The sequence below is a fragment of the Fukomys damarensis genome, unplaced genomic scaffold (genome assembly GCF_012274545.1).
Source record: "Fukomys damarensis isolate Sample0158 unplaced genomic scaffold, DMR_v1.0_HiC HiC_scaffold_23, whole genome shotgun sequence".
Classification (NCBI taxonomy): domain Eukaryota; kingdom Metazoa; phylum Chordata; class Mammalia; order Rodentia; family Bathyergidae; genus Fukomys; species Fukomys damarensis.
This window is the reverse complement of record NW_022900935.1, coordinates 40,882,952-40,901,900: the sequence shown is the minus strand read 5'-3', so window position 1 is coordinate 40,901,900 and position 18,949 is coordinate 40,882,952. Positions and strand designations below refer to the sequence as shown.

Sequence of the window (18,949 nt, the reverse complement as noted above, 5' to 3'; positions counted from 1 at the left end):
AAAGAAAAGAAAAGAAAAGAAAAGAAAAGAAAAGAAAAGAAAAGAAAAGAAAGAGGGAGGGAGGGAGGAAGGGAGGAAGGAAGGGGCATCCATTTGAGGCCTGGGTTTACTGTGCTTACAGTTCCACCAATAAATCATCTCCCAATCTGGGCTTGGAAAAGCACTGGCCACGGTTTGATTGCTCCAGCCCCAGGTTGCCAGGCAACCACCACAAGGGGGAAGTCTGAGAATCGCTGACAGATAGCCAAGTGGCTGAAACAACAGACTTCTCTCTGTCAAAAATGTGTTCAGAGAGCCACTTGCCCACCTCTGCTCTCTGCTTAACACTATGTGATTGTAAAATCAAAATGAAAAGGCCACTGTAATAAAAACACACTTCCTGCTCAATTACTAATTGTTAAAAAGCTGTGGGGAGGCCTAGATTACAGTGTACAGCAACAGAAATGTGATACTGTAAATGAGATAAAGTCAGCAGTAGGCAAGAAACCTGATCTAAATGTAACTCTATAGTTTCAAGTCAGGGGACCTGGTGTGCAGAGAAAATTAGCTGCCTAAGAGAGCACCAGGAAGAAAATAATGTTAAGAGGTGGAAAAAAACAAACCAAACTACTAAGTAGCTACAGGACAGGACTGCTTAATTCTAGAACCAGGAAACGTAATCTGGAGGACCATGAAGGTTCTCTCTCTGATGGATTTCTGGGGTAAAAGGGTACAGGTGGATTTCCTAAAGCTGGAAAGTACACTGGACTACAGGAGATAGACTTGGGATAATACCTGATTATATGGCCTAAGAGCTGAGAGTCTATGGCAACATCTTAAATATCTACGACACAGGCCCCAAGCAAGTAACAGTGTGCCACTGTCCTAACAGCATGACCTCTACACAGTGTCCTTCCATGAAACCACCTACTGAACTTGTCATCTTGGATGCTCTGGAAACTATCTGTGGTATTTGGAAGAGACATAGTTCTTCATCTGTTTTCTGGTAAAGCCTAACCCCTTCTAAAAATGGCTTGTAGATGCCTAAAATAAAACATAGGAACCTGCAAAGGAAATCAGTTACATTGAAAATCCACCATAGAAACATTTTTTTAAAGTTAATGAAAGTTAAGACTATTACACTAGAGTAATATATGTGCTTTATTAATATTAAATAACAAGATCTAGCAAAGGGTTTTATTTATGGTTTGGGGGGCAGTTATTTTGCTTTCTTTATAATGTGAGCTCATATGTTAAATTCCTGGAGGGCAAAGCGGAAAGCTTTTCATCATTTAATCCCAAAGTGACCTGCAGTCTGGTTCCTCCCTGCAGCTCCCAGGCTGTCCTCTCCCCACTGTCATCCTACCTCCAATGAGGTCTTTCTCCCAGGGCCCAGAACAGGCTCCGTACCCAGGATCTATCTCTAGGTCCGCATTCAGCAGGGCACACACACATGACAGGCTTCATAAGGATGTATGGAGTCAAATAGTGCTGAGGGACTATTTCCAAGCCCTCAACCCTGACACTCGGCAGTGTGAGAAGGTGCAAGCCCTGGGCACTGCCCCCCGGGTCTTGCCACTCTGTGCAGATCACCTCCTGCCAGGCAGCGCTGCCCTCCCCAGCACAAAGGGGCAGTCCAGGGCAGAGGTGCAGCTCTCAGGTCAAGATGAGGAAACCTGCACAAGTCACACACTCTCCAACTCTTTGTTTCCAGCAACCGTGAAGGAGGCCCCTGTGGAATGTCATCTGACAGATTACTGAAAATAACGTCTGATGACAATTTTTTTGGCATTGTGGAAGGAATTCAAGTAACTGAATGACACAAAACTATCATTCCACCAACTTATTCATGTAAACAAGGTTTCTGGGCACTAACATTACAAATAAATGAAGAACAGGAATAAAACTGACGTAGAAAAGGACTTCATTCTAACTATAAGTAATATTCAAGAATTAATGCATTTTTAAAAACCTATTTGTTTTACTTCCAATAAAAATTAAGCAAAAAGAAAACTATCAACATTTATATTTTATGCTGTTCTGGTCAAATGTGCACTAACTACTCTAATAAACAGTCTCAATGATTTTTTCTTGTATCACGTACAGCTTAACTGTTAAAGGAAACTGTAGGTGCACATATTTTAATACAAAGGACTGAAGTGATGCTAGACTCTCAAGCATAAAATGCATTATCTTAGAATAAACTCCTCAGGGAACTAGCTGGAAATATAGGTTAGATGAGGAAAAGTGTAAGAGGCACAATTTGCCCTTAAAAGAAAACTTATTAATATATTTCAGAAATGGGTATTTATCACTACAGTACTGAAAAATCAATGGATATATTTAAAAGAGAGATGGGACAGTTTTACTATTAAGTGTTGGTATCTACACTATGTTAGAAGTCATATCTTTATAATAAAAAACTGTACGGCAATGGTTTTTCTTTGGGGGAGGTCTCTTTTTTTCCCCTTTTCTCTTTTTTGGTACCAGGAATCAAACTCACAGCCTTGTGCTTACAGGACAGGCACGGTGCCACTGAACTACATCCTGAGACCCTGTATGTCAATCTAAACTTGGAAGGAAGTATATGGTTTTGGGTAAAATTCTTTCAGAGGCTTCTTGGGGGAAAATCGTTTTTTAAAATCTCTGCACCTACTGGAAGAAGACAGAAGATGTCTGGAGGGCCAAGCATGCTTCCATGTCTCAGCTAGACTCAGGGGACTCTGGTTTTGCCTCACAGAAACAAATGCCAGTTAACAAACGCACCTTTCAGGACAAAACAGGCCGAACCATGGAAGATGATGCCCTGGTAGTTAGTGGGGGTTTTGTTTGTTTGTTTTTTATTGAGTTTTGTTTCATTTTTTGAGACAGGGTCTCACTACGTAGTCCACACTGGTCTCAAACTCAACAATTATCCTGCCTCAGTCTCCCAGGTACTGAGAGGACAGGCATGCCCACCATGCCTGGCTGCCCTGGTAACTGTTGCTCCCCCAGGGCACGGACCATTTGTAATCTGAACTCCAGAACTGCCTGTGGTGCTTCTGCCTAAGCAAACAGCTCCAACCGTTCAGTACAAGGCAATGGCAATAAAGAGCTCTAGCACACCAGCCTCCACTCCCACCATACCCAAAAAGCTCACAAGGCTTCAAGCCTTAGGTGGATTCTGAGGTTGTCTTCAGCTCCAGGGGAGACAGGGGACTATGTCAGTCCTCATCTGGGATGAGCTGCACTCCTTCTGCAGACGTACTCAAGTCAGACCCTCCTGTTCAGGACCTGTCCTGCAAGCGGTGTGTCTGCACCCTTCCAGAGATCCCATCTTGCTCAGCGAACTTTTTGTTGTTGTTGGTGGTGGTGGTACCGGGATTGAATTTGGGACCTTGCGTTAGCAAGGCAGGCGGCCAAACCACTGAGCTAAATCCCTGGCCCCCTCGGGGAGGTATCTGGCTCCACTTGCCATCCCCATGACCCTAAGCAGACAGACCTCTCTCCTGGCCAGAGTTCCCTTCTACCTCTGGACCTCCACTTGTCTGTGTGCCCTTTCATGGAACTGCCCAGGGTTAGCCCTCAACACCATTAGAAAGTCACCTCTGTGTGGGCCAGGGTCTTGTCTGGTATCACATGGCAGAAGGCTCTGCATCAACAAACAGGCATTTAAACTTCTTTGGTGACACTTCCTATAGTCAGTACCTCAGCCTTTCAGAGCTGGAAGGGCCTATTTAATTACTACTCTCACCTCTGAGAGAGGAACAAGCACATTACCTGCTTCCAGACACAGCATCAGCCAGAAATGAGGTCTATACCACTTGTCTCACTGTCTTTTCATCATAATATACCTTTTAAATATACACTACTATAGTGAATGATTTTCTATAGGTAAACGAAGAATATTTAAAAGCAACGGGAAGGGGTAAAAACAAAACAAAAACTGAAGAGAACCAGAGTTTCTTGTTTTCAAGCAAATACAAACCTCAGAATAGCAGGCACCATGCTGGGAACTCACATGATGGGGGGAAGGAAGCACTGTGAGCCTGGGGACAGCCTGGGACCTGAGGTCAGCTGGCACAGCCTCCCTTAGGCTGGAAGAAGGTCCTGGCTGCTCTGCCTGGGCAGGTGGGGATTGGTGGGACCTGCCCAACACAATCTAGGCTGGCTAACAGCCGGAAAAAGATTCCCATGGCTTAATAAAGGATGAAAGAAATGCTCCTCACAAAGAGGAAATGAATGATCCACACTCTAAGCTCCTTCATGTCTTTCTTTGTTTGTTTGTTTTAGGCCCTATTTGATGAGCTATATCTCACTGAAAAAGCATCAAAGAAAACAAAACCATGGTGACATTCAAAGGAAACTTATACACAAGTGCCTTCTGCATTTGGCCACAACTTCTCTCCATTCTGTCTCCTGCCAAAAGAGAACACTCACCCACTGCTAGATTATCAGCAAAATGTTTCAACCAAAATCAGATACTGTTCTTTTAATCCTCCCCAATCCAAAAGTCACAACAATGACAACAACAAATTGCAAAGCACTGTTTCAGCAGTTAAAAATACTCCCAGGAGCTCACAGTTCAGGCCCTTGGCCCTTCTAAGTAAAAAATACTCTGCTCTTGGGCTGAGGATTTGGCCCAGTGGTTCTGCCACCTGCCTCGTAAGTGCAAGGGCCCAAGTTTGATCCCCAGTACCAAAAACAAACAAACAAAACTGTGTTGTTGTTGTCTCTCCTGCTGAAAATTGTACCGATTTGTGGGTTTTTTTGGGTACCGGGGATCAAACTCAGGTCCTTGCACTTGCGAGGCAGGACGCAGAACCACTGAGCTAAATCCCTGGCAAATGTACCAATTTGTACATCAAAGACACTACATCATTTTATCTCCATAGCAAAGTTCCCATTTCTTCTTTCAGCCAGGTTCTGTGTGTTCTACTCTTGAAGTTCCTGAGCCTTAAAGCGGTGGTATCTGGTCCTCCTAACAATGACAGGGAACTGACATGACCATGACGATTATTAGACAGGAGTCACTAACTCGCATTACTAGCAAAGCATATTGCAGTTTACTGACTTGAATTATCAGGGTTATCATCTGCAGACCGAGAAAGAGAAAAGGCATGGAATGAGAAGCTGCCTCCATCCCAAAGGCAGCAGCTCTCTAGCTATGCAGGCCCTGTCCAACTCAGACTCTGCTGCAGCTAGTTTATCCTCTTGACTGCATCCAAATGAACACATCTTGTTTATGTTGTCTGGTTTCCCTGTCTGTGTTCCCACTCCATGAGAATAGTCTGCCTACTGTTATTTCTACTTCCAGTGGTTGAGACAGTGCCCCGTACACAGTAATAGAGGCCTGATTTTAGTAGAATGACTAGGGAAACAAATGGCAAGAGTACATGTTCTGGAGCCATCACTCTACCTTTGTTTTTGTTTGTGCTTCTGTTTTTTAAGATAAGGTCTCAGTATGTAGGTACCTCTGGCTGGCCTAGAACCTGCCACCCTCCTAGCTCAGCCTCCCAAGTGCTGGGGTTAGAGGCATAGGCACCACACCTGGCCTGGGATCTTCAATCTTAGTTCTGCTATTCCTTTCACAAAATCCTGTCTCCTCACAACTCCCACCACCTTCAACTCTACACGTTAATTATGTTCACCTCAATGTGGCACGTAATGAGTCCACTGAGGAGGGAGGCCTACAGGAAACAGGACAGCCCTAGGAAGCACAGTGCAGAACCAAACAGCACACAGACCTAAAATCATTGTCAAAAGCTCAAAGGTCCTCGCTCCCACCCTTCTCCACAAAGCTCCCCACCCAACTCTGACCAGGCCACTCACTGCAGCAACCCTCTGAATGGCTCGTTGGGGACATGCCATCCTCTCCCTTGGGCCTCCTACAGCTCCAGTCCCCCATGCTCCCTGCCTGCAGCCTCCTCCTTATTTAGACCCCACACTATCCCTCCCTAGCCCTCTAGGTAGAGGCCTGAAGTCTCATGAGCCGATTCACACCAGCACCCACCTGTGCCTATTGGGCTCCCTTTGCCCGACGATTCTGTATCTGGCTCCAACCCCAGGATTGTGTAGTGCAGGCCCTCAGCCCTTCTAAGGCTCCATCTATGTCCACCATTCTTACTTGGTGCTCTTTACTTCAGCCCTGCCACACTACAGGTATGAAACCAGAGCGCTCTCCAATTTGCTACTGCACAACCACCATCTCCCCACGAACCTCTTCCTGACTATGACCTCTGCTCCTCAGTTCCGCTACACTGGCTTCCCACATCATCTTCGCAGCCTGGGACCATAAGGTGGTCAGCACCCACCATCCCCACACTGAGGCCCTCACACTCAGACCTCACCCCCATCTCCCACCCCGTTCTATCACATGACTCACGTGGAGGACAGCCTCCACCCACCAGCCTCCTGTCAGACCTCTCCCCACTTCTCATTCTTCTCCTCTTCCTCATCACTGGCTTGTGGCATCTCCCCTCCGTGCAAGACCCCGTCCGTGTCTCAGCTTGGAACTCTTCGCCAGCTCAACACTCCCCACAGCCTCCAGGGTCCTGGCTCTGAGCCCCCGGGCCACAGAAATCACCTCTTCCTCAGCTGGGAAGTCCTCTGGAAACAGGAAGTTTTCCCATCTTGAGAGCTTCATCCTCACTGCTACATTCATTTGCATCTTTTATAAGTCACATCAAGTTCCACACAAACTTTCCTCTTCTCTCCCAAAGCCTGAAATGCTCCTCACTTCATGGTCCTGAGTAGCACCTGTGGATGCCTCCCTCATTCCAGACACAAGCCTGAGTGTCCCTTCTCCCGGTGTCAGCCTGTGGAAGAGGCCCATGGTGGTGTAGGACCAGAGCAGAGAGCAAGGTCCGTGCTCACTTGCTCTGTGGCCAGCAAGGAAGGACCTCTTGCCTGCCTGTGGCTGGGTTTTCCATCCGTGAAAGAATGAACTATGAATCAATTCATGCCGAGTGCTCAGAGCAGCAGCGGCCCATGATAAAGGACTCATGAGTGTAGCCTTGCCCCTCCTCTTTCCTCTACTTATTTTCCACCTCATTCCTCTACCTCATTCTCCTCCACCTATACTGCACATTAGCACCCCAATGTCCTGACCACACCCCTGGTAAGTTAAACCAGGATTCATGGGGTGGGACACTATGAGCCCTGCTGTGAACCAAAGCCCTTAGCATCTCCCAAGGCGCACTGTCCTTACCAGCCCCTGGCTCTCGGGTGCACAGCTCAGGTGCCCAGCACCACCCCAGAGAGCCCCATCTGACTCTGACTCTACCAGAGCACGGACTGGGCACTGGGACACCTCAAAGTCCTGCTGCTGCTTTCAGGCAGCCGAGTTCCCACCTCTACCCACTTCCTCCCATCCACACCACTGCAGACTGACCTGTGAGGACAGCCTCAGTCCTTTCATTCCTCCACTCCAAATCATGCAAACATCCCCATGTCCTACTGAATTCAACATGCGCTACTCGGTCAAGAGTGGGGAGCTCTCAATCAGCTTTTGGGGTGGTAGTGATCAGGACTGAACCTAAGGCTTGACACTGAGCTACATCTTCAGCTCTTTTTTATTTTTAATTTTCAGAGGAGGTCTTGCTAAGTGGCTAAGTTGCTGTCAAAATTTTGACCTTCCTGCCTCAGCCTCCCAAGGTGCTGGGCTTACAGGTGTGCGTCACCACAGACAGCTTGAGTCAGCTGTCTTAAACACTTTCCACCCCACTGCTAGCCCTCCACACTCCCCACACCTGTGTCTGCTCTGCCGGAAGGAATCCTGCCACACGTCAAGTTCTCTGAACGAGCACCAACTGCATAGTGTCTACCTCCTCATGCCAGGGCAGAGAGGTGCCTCCAGCTCCACAGCCCGTGACCTGGCCACCCTCACAGGAGCAGGAAGGGCACACAGAAAGTTTCAATTGTGTGCTGCTATCTCCTCTCCAGGTGTCCCTGGTGACAACATCCACTCAGGGGCTCATTTACACCCACAACAAAAACCCGCCAAGGCTGCGCACTGGCGGCCGAGTCACCTCCACAATGTCAAGCAATGACAAGGCAGTGATGACTCCTGTGGGGACCTTAGCAGTGAGAATCTCACTGCACTTTGTCTGTCTGAAGTCAGTGACACACTCCCTTCCTTTGGTATAAGGGTGCCAGTATTGTTTTTAAAATTGTGTTTCTAACAAAACTAAGCCAAAATAATTTTTTAAAAGCGATTTGAATCACAGAACAAACAGTGGAAACAGAAGATCCAACTAAAGAAAGAATTATGACAGTAAACAGTGGGTAAAGGGGCATCAGGGCCCGGCACAGAGCAGGTGAATAAACTCAACAAGAAATGAAAGACTGCTCGCCATGTTTGTCTTTTCAACTTCAAGCATCCACTAGCCCTCTGGGAACGATGCCCAGGAGCAGAGACGAGGCCGCTCCAACAAGTGTCCTCCTCACTCAGAACACTTAGGTCCCAGGCCCCAGCTCCGACGGTGAGAGGGACACAGCCTGATGCTTACCACTTCTTGCAATATGTGAGCAAGTGGATTGCACACCCCTCGGTGGTGCCTAAAAGCAAGATGGATGGCTGACAGATTTAAAGAGAAGGAGAAGAGGGAGAGGGCTAGGAAGACCGGGAGGAAGCGGGTGAAGGAAGAAAGAGAAAGTGTGGGCTAAGAAATCAAGAGTCCTACAAGAGAGCCAAGCTCCCAAGGTCAGGCTGCTCTGGGGTGATAAAGTTGCAAAGTAACTCCAAAGCCAACATTAGGAAGTTGGGCTGTCTCAAAGCAGGATTTGAAAACAATCAGTTTTGTCACTGCTAAAGGCTTGGAGAATTTCTTTTCCACTGACTGGACTGAGTGGGAGGATCCCAAAGACTCAAGAGTCCATCCCAGTCTTTTAGTTACTCTGGGAATCTGAGCAGAAATGTGATGACCTCTGGAGTCCCCAGGGTGCTGCAGGAACACGGGACAATGAGGACAAGCCAGCCACTGGTGCTTCTGCAGGCAAAGCTCCTTCATTTGTTAGACTGTAAGACTGGCTTTGGATCCAAGTAAACTGGTTGCCCAAACTTAAGCTTAACAAAACTTTGTTAAATTCGTTTTCTAAACTCCTTTTAAAAATGCATAAGCAAACTTGCCGAGCTGTTACCCTAATTAATTAATTAATTAATTAATTATAGGCCCTGAATAGCAAGAGAAAATGACTCATGCTTAGGTTGCACGTGCCAGTGGGGAATGCAGCTTATTAGCCAATGTGTGGAACTCCACAGATTTTATGTTAAAGATCCGTCTTCCCAAGGACTGAACTGTGGAGTGAGGATGAAGGACCAAAGTGACCTAAAGGTCAGCCGCTGCCCACAGGCCACCCTTCCCATCCTGCCACGGCTCACAACATACTTCAACCTGTGTTTCTAGGGTCCAGTAGCATCTGCTCTATCACTGCTACGGGAAAGAGTAGAAATCAGCTGCAAGGGGAAACCAAGAACTCTTAGTAATATAATAAAAGGACACTTTGTATGGGTGAGCACGTATATTTTTCCACATTTCTAAACAGGAACAACTTCATTAACTTAAGATAAAAATATCTGCACAATTTTTAACACAGGAAATAAAGGGATGAGGGTTGTGTCAAATCCACATTTCCTGTCAAACACACCTGCCAGCAATTGCAAAATTTCCCCCTCCTTCGTTCCCTCCCTCCCCTTTTTCTTTCTTTCCTTTTTTTTTGGTACAGGGGATCAAACTCAGGTCCTTGCGCTTGAGCATCAGGCAGTGGAACCACTAAGCTAAATCCCCGGCCCTTTCTTACATTTCTTAGATTGAAAAAACTAAGACCCAGGCTGAGGTAGGATGATCGCGACAAGTGTGAGGACAGCCGACCGTTTCAAAAACCAAACACAAAGCAAAACCAAACAACAAGAAACACAAAACCTAAGACAGAGAAGAGGGGAGGGGTCTCCCCTTCCAAAAATCACAGACCTCTTCTAGCTTGTGTCCCCCACCCACCCCTGGAGCATCCAGTGATGAATATTCTCACCTTCCCATAGTGCTGAGATGCCCTGGATCTAAGGCAGTGGTGGTGAACCTACAGCATGCATGCCACAGTCAGCTGTGTGTTATTCCTGAAAGCTCTAAAAGGTTCCGCATCGCCAAGGAGTGGGATGCCCACCTCAGACAGCACAGCCTGGCAGCTCTGGGCATTCTCCTACTTCCAGAACAGCAAGCTTGTTGATATTCTTGGAAGCATGATTCCTAAATACGTAATAAAAAATCCTCCAGCATATCAGAGAATGCACACTTTTTAAAAACTTACTCTAGAACCAGAGATTTAGCTCAGTGGCACCAAGCCTGCCTTGCAAACGCAAGGTCCTGAGTTTGATCCCCGGTAGCAAAAAAAACACACAAAAAAAAACAAAACAAAACAAAAACCTGACATACCCTTTAATTTTAAATTAACAATGGCATCAGTAGGCTTTTTAGCCTTCTAGCAGGACCGTCTAACTCCAGTCACCCCACTCCATTCTCGTACTTTTAGGCAGGTGGTTGTTCCTTCAACTTTCCCCACGCCATTCTTCATTAGCTTTTTGGTACTCTCTGACAGTCTCACCTCCTACTGCTAGGATCAGCCTCTGCCAGGAAGAAAAGTGCAACAGGACTACAATAGGAGAAGCATGCCAGCAGCTCTGAGGAAGCGGCAGGACAAACATCCATCACTCCATACCGCACCCCATACCGCAGCCCATACCACAGTCCACAGGGCAGTCCAAGGTGATACACAGCCCAAGAAACACAGTGCATGGTCCCTCTGCAGTGGCGCGTGTGCTGGCCATGCAGGTCTCCTGGGCTGGCCGCTGGGTGCCTCCCTGCTCACCCTCCCTCAGGCTCCCAGCAGGGTAACCACAAACAGACCCTAAGGATGAGGCGAAAGAGCCCTTCCACTGGGACCTGGGAAACAAAGGGTCAGATGCTCCTTCCAAAGGAAGCTGCTCCCTGGAGAACAGGGAAGTATCCAGTTAATCCTGCTGGTGCTGGGGACGTGCACAGGCCCCGCGCTGCTGGAGGGAGATGCTTCCTAGATGACAGCATTTTCAGGGGCTTGGTGACACAGTCCTCTCTCCACGGGGGTGTTTCCAGGCCTCAGAATCCTACACAACTGAACCAAGAAACACTCCGAAAAGTGGGAAGGCACTCCGAAAAGGAAGAGGGGGAGTGGCCCTCCAGTCAGTCTCACTGCTTCCGTAACAGCGACGAGGCTCTGGGTTCACAGCGATGCGAACAAGACTGGTCTGAGATGCCAGGGCCCGTGTGCCCTTCTCTCTGTCCCCTTCTCATTCCATCCATGCTGTGGCAGGCATGTGGCCACCTCAGGCCTCTGTGCTTTCTGCTTCCTTGGTCTATGTATTTGCAAGGCTCTAACCACTTCTGGGTCTTCCGGCAGCGGTGACACATTTCGGGGCTACCTTAAACAGAATGTCTGCCTGCTACCCCACAGTTCACACTGCTTCCCTGTGTTTTCCCCTTAGCACTTGGCTAGTCCATGAAATGCCATTCAGGGTCTTGTGTACCTCAACCACTCCAGCGTTATTTTGTTCACTGGTGAGTCCCCAGCACATGCAGCAGTAACTGGCAGTGTTGGTTCTCTATGAACCTTTGGAGAGTGAACGAAAGAATTTCAACCAGTGTCCTAAGCCAGAGTGGAATGGCAACTTGAAAACATGAAAGGGTCAGTGTCCCTGGTGTCCACATGAAGCCAATAGTCACAGCGAGCCAGCAGGCACTGCCTGCTAAACCAACACCAAACAAGGCGAGCAGAGCAGAGATAGGGCCTGGTCTCCACTCTGAGTTGATGAGGTTTTTCTTGCTCCTAATAAATAGCTCAGTACTTTGCTCTATAAATTTGGGAAACACACTAGTGAAGGCAGCAGTCAGGGGTGACCAAGACCAATGCTGCTCTACCTGAGAGATGTTAGACTTCACACAAAAGTGTACCAAGAGAAAAGAGGCGGCCCTTCTGTGAATCACCATCTCTCCTCACGGGGTTTTGTCTTCCAACCCTCAAGTTCCTACTTTTTACTTTTTGGTCCTTTCTCCCAACTCTGAATTCTGGCTACCAACAACATAACATGCCTCACCTGTGAAAACTAAGGCTCTCATATCGTTATACATAGGATGTTCCAAGCACATAAACAAAAACTGACTCCAATTCCGTTGCTAAGAAACCACAGAAGAAAAGGGTTTTCCATCCTCTTCATTTATAAAATAACCACTTTGTCTAGGGGAGAACAAATGGAATCTTTCAAGTCCCCTTGTGTCTTGTTCCCTTTTTTTAAACCAACAGAGGAAGATGACGGAGTGGCAGAAAGTGTATGCAATCTCCATTTTAAATATGCCCTTGAAAATGAGATGGAAAACATCAACAACCCACTGTCCTGGTACTGATGAAACTTTCAAGCTCAAGACTTCCCCCAACAACTGCCCCCACCATCAAAAAAGAAAAATACTCCACAAAAAGTAATCTTTGATATAAAAAGATCATCCTGGACTGGCAATCACCTACGTTCAGTGCGGGGCTACTTCCCAGGCCTCTGCTCTGCTCTGCTCTGCAAAGGCCCTATGTGCTCCAACACGCACACACTTAAAACAGCACAGCGTATCACTGGCTTTTAAAACTTCAAAGAAAGAAAATAAGCCTAGTGATCCCTCAACCATGTGGATAAAGAGCAAGCCTAGAAAGTAATGAAGCCATGCATGTGAAAAGCAAGATCACTGCTGAATTTGCAGATCTAGCCCACAGGCAACTTGTACTGACATGAAATACTGAAATACATTTAAAAGATATCTCTTCCCTTCCAATGCTTGTCCTAGCTCATTTACTCAAGGATTTTTAAAATACATTTTTCTTTAAAGCTTGTCAAACAGCAGAATCTTTCTGCAAACTAATTGACATAACTGATTACTTTACACCAACTTTTCTGCTCATATAATTGATTTTTAATTCACTGTCTCATTTCCGAAAGGATTTGACTATAAACTCAGCTTTATCCGCACTATCGACTTCTTTAAACAAGGGTTTGGTTCAAAGACTGATGGGAGTTAATAACAGGAAAAATAGTCCACTTTTACTAACATTGGAAAATTTAGAGGCAAATCTACATTTTTATTTTTTAATGTTAAGGGCTGATTTGTGCCATGGGTCACAGTGAGGTGAATAATACATGTATTACGTATGTGAATGTAATCAGTCAACACACTTTTCTTCACATTGCTATTTTCGTGCCTAAGAATTTAGTTGTTCACTAGAAACAACATAAATTTAGCTTACAATTGGAAGAACAGTTAGTAGAGAGAAAAATACATTTTGATTCATTTTAAAATGCACTCAATTTACGTATTATGTGATACATTGTATCTGTGTTTCAGAACAATAGCAAAGTTTCAAGTGAAGTATAAGATTTTTCTGGTTGATGCAGCCAGGGATTTAGCTCAGTGGTTCCACTGCCTGCCACAAAAGCACAAGTCCCAAGTTTGATCCCCAGTACAAAAAAAAAAAAATTTCTGGCTGAAATTTCTTTAGAAAATAAGAATTTCAATGTTAAAAGGTAATATTCATATATCCAAATCCACACAGTTGGGTAACCTTTCAGTGGTATGAAACCATGTATGTACATAAGCAAAGACCCAATGAGCCCAAGAGTCAGTGAGCAAATAGTCTTAGTGGTGATGTTGTAATTCCCTACAATGTTCTATAATGATATTCTAATGGTAGGAAAAATATGCATAAAATTTTAACAAGAAAAAGAAATAAATTAACCTCAAGATTACCTACAAGAGGCTGGGCGTGGTGGTGCACACCTGTAATCCCAGCACTTGGGAGGCTGAGGCAGGAGGATCGTTGTGAGCCAACCTGGGCTACATAGTGAGTTCCAGGGCAGTCTGAACTATATAGTGAAACCCTGTCTCTAAAAAAAAAAAAAAAAAAAGATTACCTACAAGATCCCCTTATTATCAACAGTTTTTGAATGACCATACATACTTACTTAGATATATTATGTGTGTGTATATAAACACAGACTTTAAACATATGGTTAACAGCTCAAGAAATTTTCCCATTCCTAAAGCAAATTATCACACAACTATGCCTTCCCCTATAATGTGGATGTAAATTATGAAACCAAACCCCAGGACCATGGGCATCTGAAGCCTCCCTTTCCTTCTGTCATTATTCCCCTCCTCTGTTTTTACCTCCACAACCTCCTGCTGCTGTAGGACCTTCACTTTGATTTTGCAATGAATTCCATTTTCTTCAGCTGCCACACACGCGGTAAATAAAATTCATTGTATTTTTGCCTGACTAAGCAGCTCTGTGTTCTGGCCCATCCAGATGCCTGGCTGGAAGGAGTGTACAATGAAAACGTTTTCTCAAACAGCATTTCAAAAAGGGCACAACAAAGGCATCAGAAGATGCGGCTGGGGGAAGACACCATGCGAATAGCTGTGTGTATTCTGTGTAAGTAATTCCTCTGCCAGCTGCATGGGTTCACTGGATTACAAATAGTCAGAAAATTAGTTTGCCAGGTCATGTCAATTTTGACAGAAGGATTTTCATTTATATTTATGATAAACTGAACTTTAAATTGAGGGAACATTTTGATGTTTTAAAATTTATGAACTTGTAAATAAATCCTTGCACACAGCCAATTAAAGTTTGTCACCACCATGGATAGTTATCTTTGGATGAAATTTCCAGAGCTTATTATTTGTATCTCACTTGCATTACATCAAAATTGGTATAAACATTTAATGGATAACATATTCCATGATAAAAACCCACCGGTACAGGAAATGAAATGGAGACACTCTACTGAAGTACAGTTAGCAATAAAACCTTCACCTTGTGCAACACCTGGGTGTTTGCTGAAAGCTAATTCCATGAACCTAACTTTACAAACCAAAACATGGCCATAGGGTGGGAAGCAAAGGGTGAAACACACAGCTCAGTGGAACACCCAATCTTACAGCCTACCAAGTCAGGTCAAACTCACCAGGAAAATGCAGGCCCTGAATTTTAAAAAGAATTCAATTAGCATCTCCAGTATTTCCATAATCAACAGCTGAATGCTAATTAAGAGCACAGCATCCAGCAGCAACGGAATCCCAGTGCAACAAGCGACAACACAACAGTGGCAAATGCTACCTTCAGCTCGCATGCATAAATAAACAGAATTAATAGCTACCCAAGTGTGGAAGGGTGGCTTAATCTGCCTCGATTAGGCGCAGTTCAGCCCGGGGCCTTTGTGTTATATTTAAATGTGTTCATCATATTTAATTAAAAACCTAATAATCTAGGATTTGGGTTTTTGTTTTTTAAGTTCTGACCTGTTTCTCTTTTCCACTCTTCCTGGGTTCCATCAATCTTGATGACTTCCTGTGAGGAACACACTCTCCACTACCGCACATAACCCTGGAAGCCATCACTGTGACTCTCACGGCAGCTCCAGCCATGTCTCTGGCTCCATCCTTGCCATACCATGGTATCCGAAGCTCTGTCCAGTTGGGGGGCAGGGGTGTGTGTGCTGGGTATTGAACTCAGGACCTTGCACTTGCGAGGCAGGCAGCAGGCAGCAGCACCACTGAGCTAAATCCCCAGCTCAAAGCACCATGTATTTACTTAGCATTTCTTCCAGAATGCTGCTCTGATCTGACCCAGTTTGCTTAACTTGAAGACGATGTAGTAGACCAGCCAGCCACCTAGGTGTTTCCTCCTGTCTCTCCACAAAAGTATGAGATGAAACGCCTTCTACTGTGTAATTTTGAAGTGGAAGATCTCCAAAATCAGTGACTGAGAGATGTAGGAAAAAATGATTGGCCTAATAAATATGATGATGCTGACAGTGATGACAAAGACAGAGATGATGAATAATTTCAAGCCTCTTTCAAAAATCAAACTATCGTTGAACATAGATGCACACCTATAATTCCAGTACTCAGGAGGCTGAGGCAGGAGAATCGTAAGTTCAAGCTTAGCCTGGGAAAATTAGCAAGCTGATGTTTCAAAAAAGATTTTTCTAAGGGGACGAGGAAGGAGGTACTTAGCTCAGTGGCACTGTGCCTGCCTGGCACAGTACAAGGTCCTGAGTTCAATTCCCAGTACCAGGGGGAAAAAAAAAAACACACACACACACACACACATACAAAAAAGGGGTCTGCGGATATAGGTCAATGCAAAATGCCTGGGCTGAAATCATAGTACCCCAAAAAAAGTGAATAAACAAATAAACAAACAATAAATAGGAAAATACACCTCATGAGCACCACACAACATGGGTACAAGGATATGGAGTGTTAGCTGCTAATAAAATGGGAACAGGAGGTGCAGACCAGCAGAGGGAGAAGGGCTGCAGGACAGCAGATAATGAGCCCGGCCATGAGAGTTAGGTCTCAGAGGATGCCAACTGTGGCCTGCCCCAACAGGAGGGCCCTGCCGCCGCCCCCTCCTGTGCCCCTTCCACCTGGTCCCAGGGTGGCTGCTGTAAAGTAGTATTCACACACACACAAGAGAAACAAGCTCACAGAGACCAGAGGAGGCACACGAGCTGCCAGCTTGTTAGAGCAAATGACTATACTGGAGGCAACACATTTTAAAAATAACTAAAGTGTTCCATGGATATAGAAAACTGAGGAGAAAAAAAACAGGAGGCAGGCCACAAACTTATTTTAGCTGAACACGTTTCTTCTGCTTTTTCTGTGATTCCTGGGGTAAGAAAACACTGTAAACTCAAGAGAAGGGGCCAGCAAACACAGCAGGTGTCCCTCCATGGCACAGGCAGGCTGATGTTAGGTCTGTCTTGCTGCCATGTATGTCTAATTGAAGATTTGGTTTGGACACATTCATCAGAAGCGTCCTTCAACCTATCAATTATTCAATCGCTCCCTCTCAGTCACTGGTGAGGTTTTAGAAAGCAAAGCTTAACTTCCTACAAAATAAGAGAACCATTTGATCCCAAGGCTCTGCAAGGGTTGGAAGACTGCCAAAATACTTCTCAAAACAAGAAGCAAACATCATAAAAATGAGGCCAAACCAAAACAGATTTATGCAGTTAAGGTCATTATTCCATACTCGGAATGCTTACCACTTTGGAGTGCTGTTTTGTATTTCACAGTGAACGTCCAGCTCTTTCTAATGCCCAAGGCGCCCCTTCCCAGCCACTGCTAAAGGTCCCTGAGCAGCGGCAATGGGGACACAGTGAACATCTTGCCCCACATAAGCATGTGCTGCTGGAAAAGGAAATCAGCTTTCCTTTAAGTAGGAAGAGAGGACTTTGTGCCGTGTATTTAAAGAATCCCAGAGGGAATGAAAGATCACGAGAGAAGAGAAGGAAGGGAGAGGGGAGAGTCAGGGCTGGCAAGGAGGATGCAGCCTGAAGGGAGAGATGGGGAGACATCGAGGAGGGCAGACAGGAAGGTGGAGTAAGGGAAGGGGCACCAACAAACAAGATGGCAGAAGGCGGACCGAAGGGCCCACAACTGACAGGACACCCTCACCAGCCCTAACTAAGGTGATCACCTTGGCAAGTGATATTACACGTGCTCCGTCCGCCTGACTCCCGTTTCTCCTTCCGTCTTCTTTACAAAGGCTTTTTGTAGAATTTTAAATCTTACCAATCAAATCTCTCTTCTCCTTCCCACATGAATAGGGTTACAGTGAGAACAGAGGCACCAAAATGATTTCTCAAAACAACTGACTTTAATGTTTTTACTTTGCCCACTGTCTGAACATGCAAAAAAGTTTGCTAGTTTTAAAAAATTGCACTCACTTCACCCTACGACTGGTAAAGTTAAAGGGACCATACAGGCACTGTCACCAAAGCCGAGCTCAGGAGCCACCTCAGTCCATCTCTGCTGCCTCCGCGTCTTCTCCCCAGCACCCCGCCCCCCAGCCTCCAGATGAATCACTTCCTGGCTCTATTCTCGCACCAGCCCTCCACTCAGTCAGCTCTGCTTATCTCCAGCCCGGGCTATGGTCACCCAGAGCTGACTGTGCTCAGAAGCTGTTCAGATCACTGCTGCCTGTCTCCCGCATGCGCCAAGCACACTCCACCTCAGGAAGCAGGCTTCTCCTCCGCTCACCCCCTCAGCCTTGCTCACGCTGCTTCCCCTTCCCCTGCACTTTCGGACCACGTGCCACACACTGTACTCAGTCAGGATGATCGCCCTTCGTAAGGGAGGAGACGCACGGGGAGGCACCTCGCGCTCATCTTGACACAGATCCTGGCAGTGCCCAGCACACAGCAGGCACTCTATGAACACTGCCACACTAGAGAGATGAGCAGGACCAAGAGCCCACAAGTGACGTTAGCACTCTTCTCGCTGTGTTGTAACACATGAATGAGGAACTTGTGATCGAAACACGTATCAGTACCAGCCCTTATTTCCATTTCACCTGACCTGAAGGGCAAATATCAAGCGCTAACATTCATACTGAAGACTGCATTTAGGAAAGTGTAAGAAACCAGAAAGCCACTTACAGCAATACCTTTTAAAAGTCACAAGATGGGGATGTAGCTTCATCAGCTCTGTCTGCTAGATGGAAACTGTGGGCTGTGAGTTTGTCTCTGTGGACACCTCTTTCCCTCCCTGTGTCCTTTTGGGGCCATGGCAACAGAACAGCTATGTAAGATCCATTGTGTTTCAGAATGAAAACAGGTCACCAAAGCTACTCTAGGCTATGCAGAAACTGGTTTCAACATGCCTGCCTCTTTAAATAGTGTGGCATCTTAAGCTAGCTTACACTAACAACAAACTCAAATTAACATTTTTAGAAGTAATTATCAATTTCTCCTCTTCGTGAAACTTGAGGAAATCTTCCCCATCATTTATGAAACTAAACTTGCTAAAACCAAGTCTTTCTGTACAATCACAAGGCATCGAGGCTCTTCCCCTAACTGAGAGAAGGCAGGGCCAGCCGTCTCTCGAATGAGCCCCTTCCTACAGCGCACTCA

At 45.9% G+C, this 18,949-nt stretch overlaps 1 protein-coding gene and 1 long non-coding RNA gene across 3 annotated transcripts in view; both read right to left on the bottom strand.

The window, feature by feature from the left end:
* LOC104859239 overlaps window positions 1-18,939 on the bottom strand; it is a 21,181-nt gene extending 2,242 nt beyond the window's left edge. For both annotated transcript variants that reach the window (XR_779313.1, XR_779314.1), the window contains exon 1: window positions 18,484-18,939. This is a non-coding gene — a long non-coding RNA (uncharacterized LOC104859239). The remainder of the gene's footprint in view (window positions 1-18,483) is intronic.
* Rere (arginine-glutamic acid dipeptide repeats) overlaps window positions 1-18,949 on the bottom strand; it is a 268,548-nt gene that overhangs the window by 65,736 nt on the left and 183,863 nt on the right. The window lies entirely within an intron of this gene.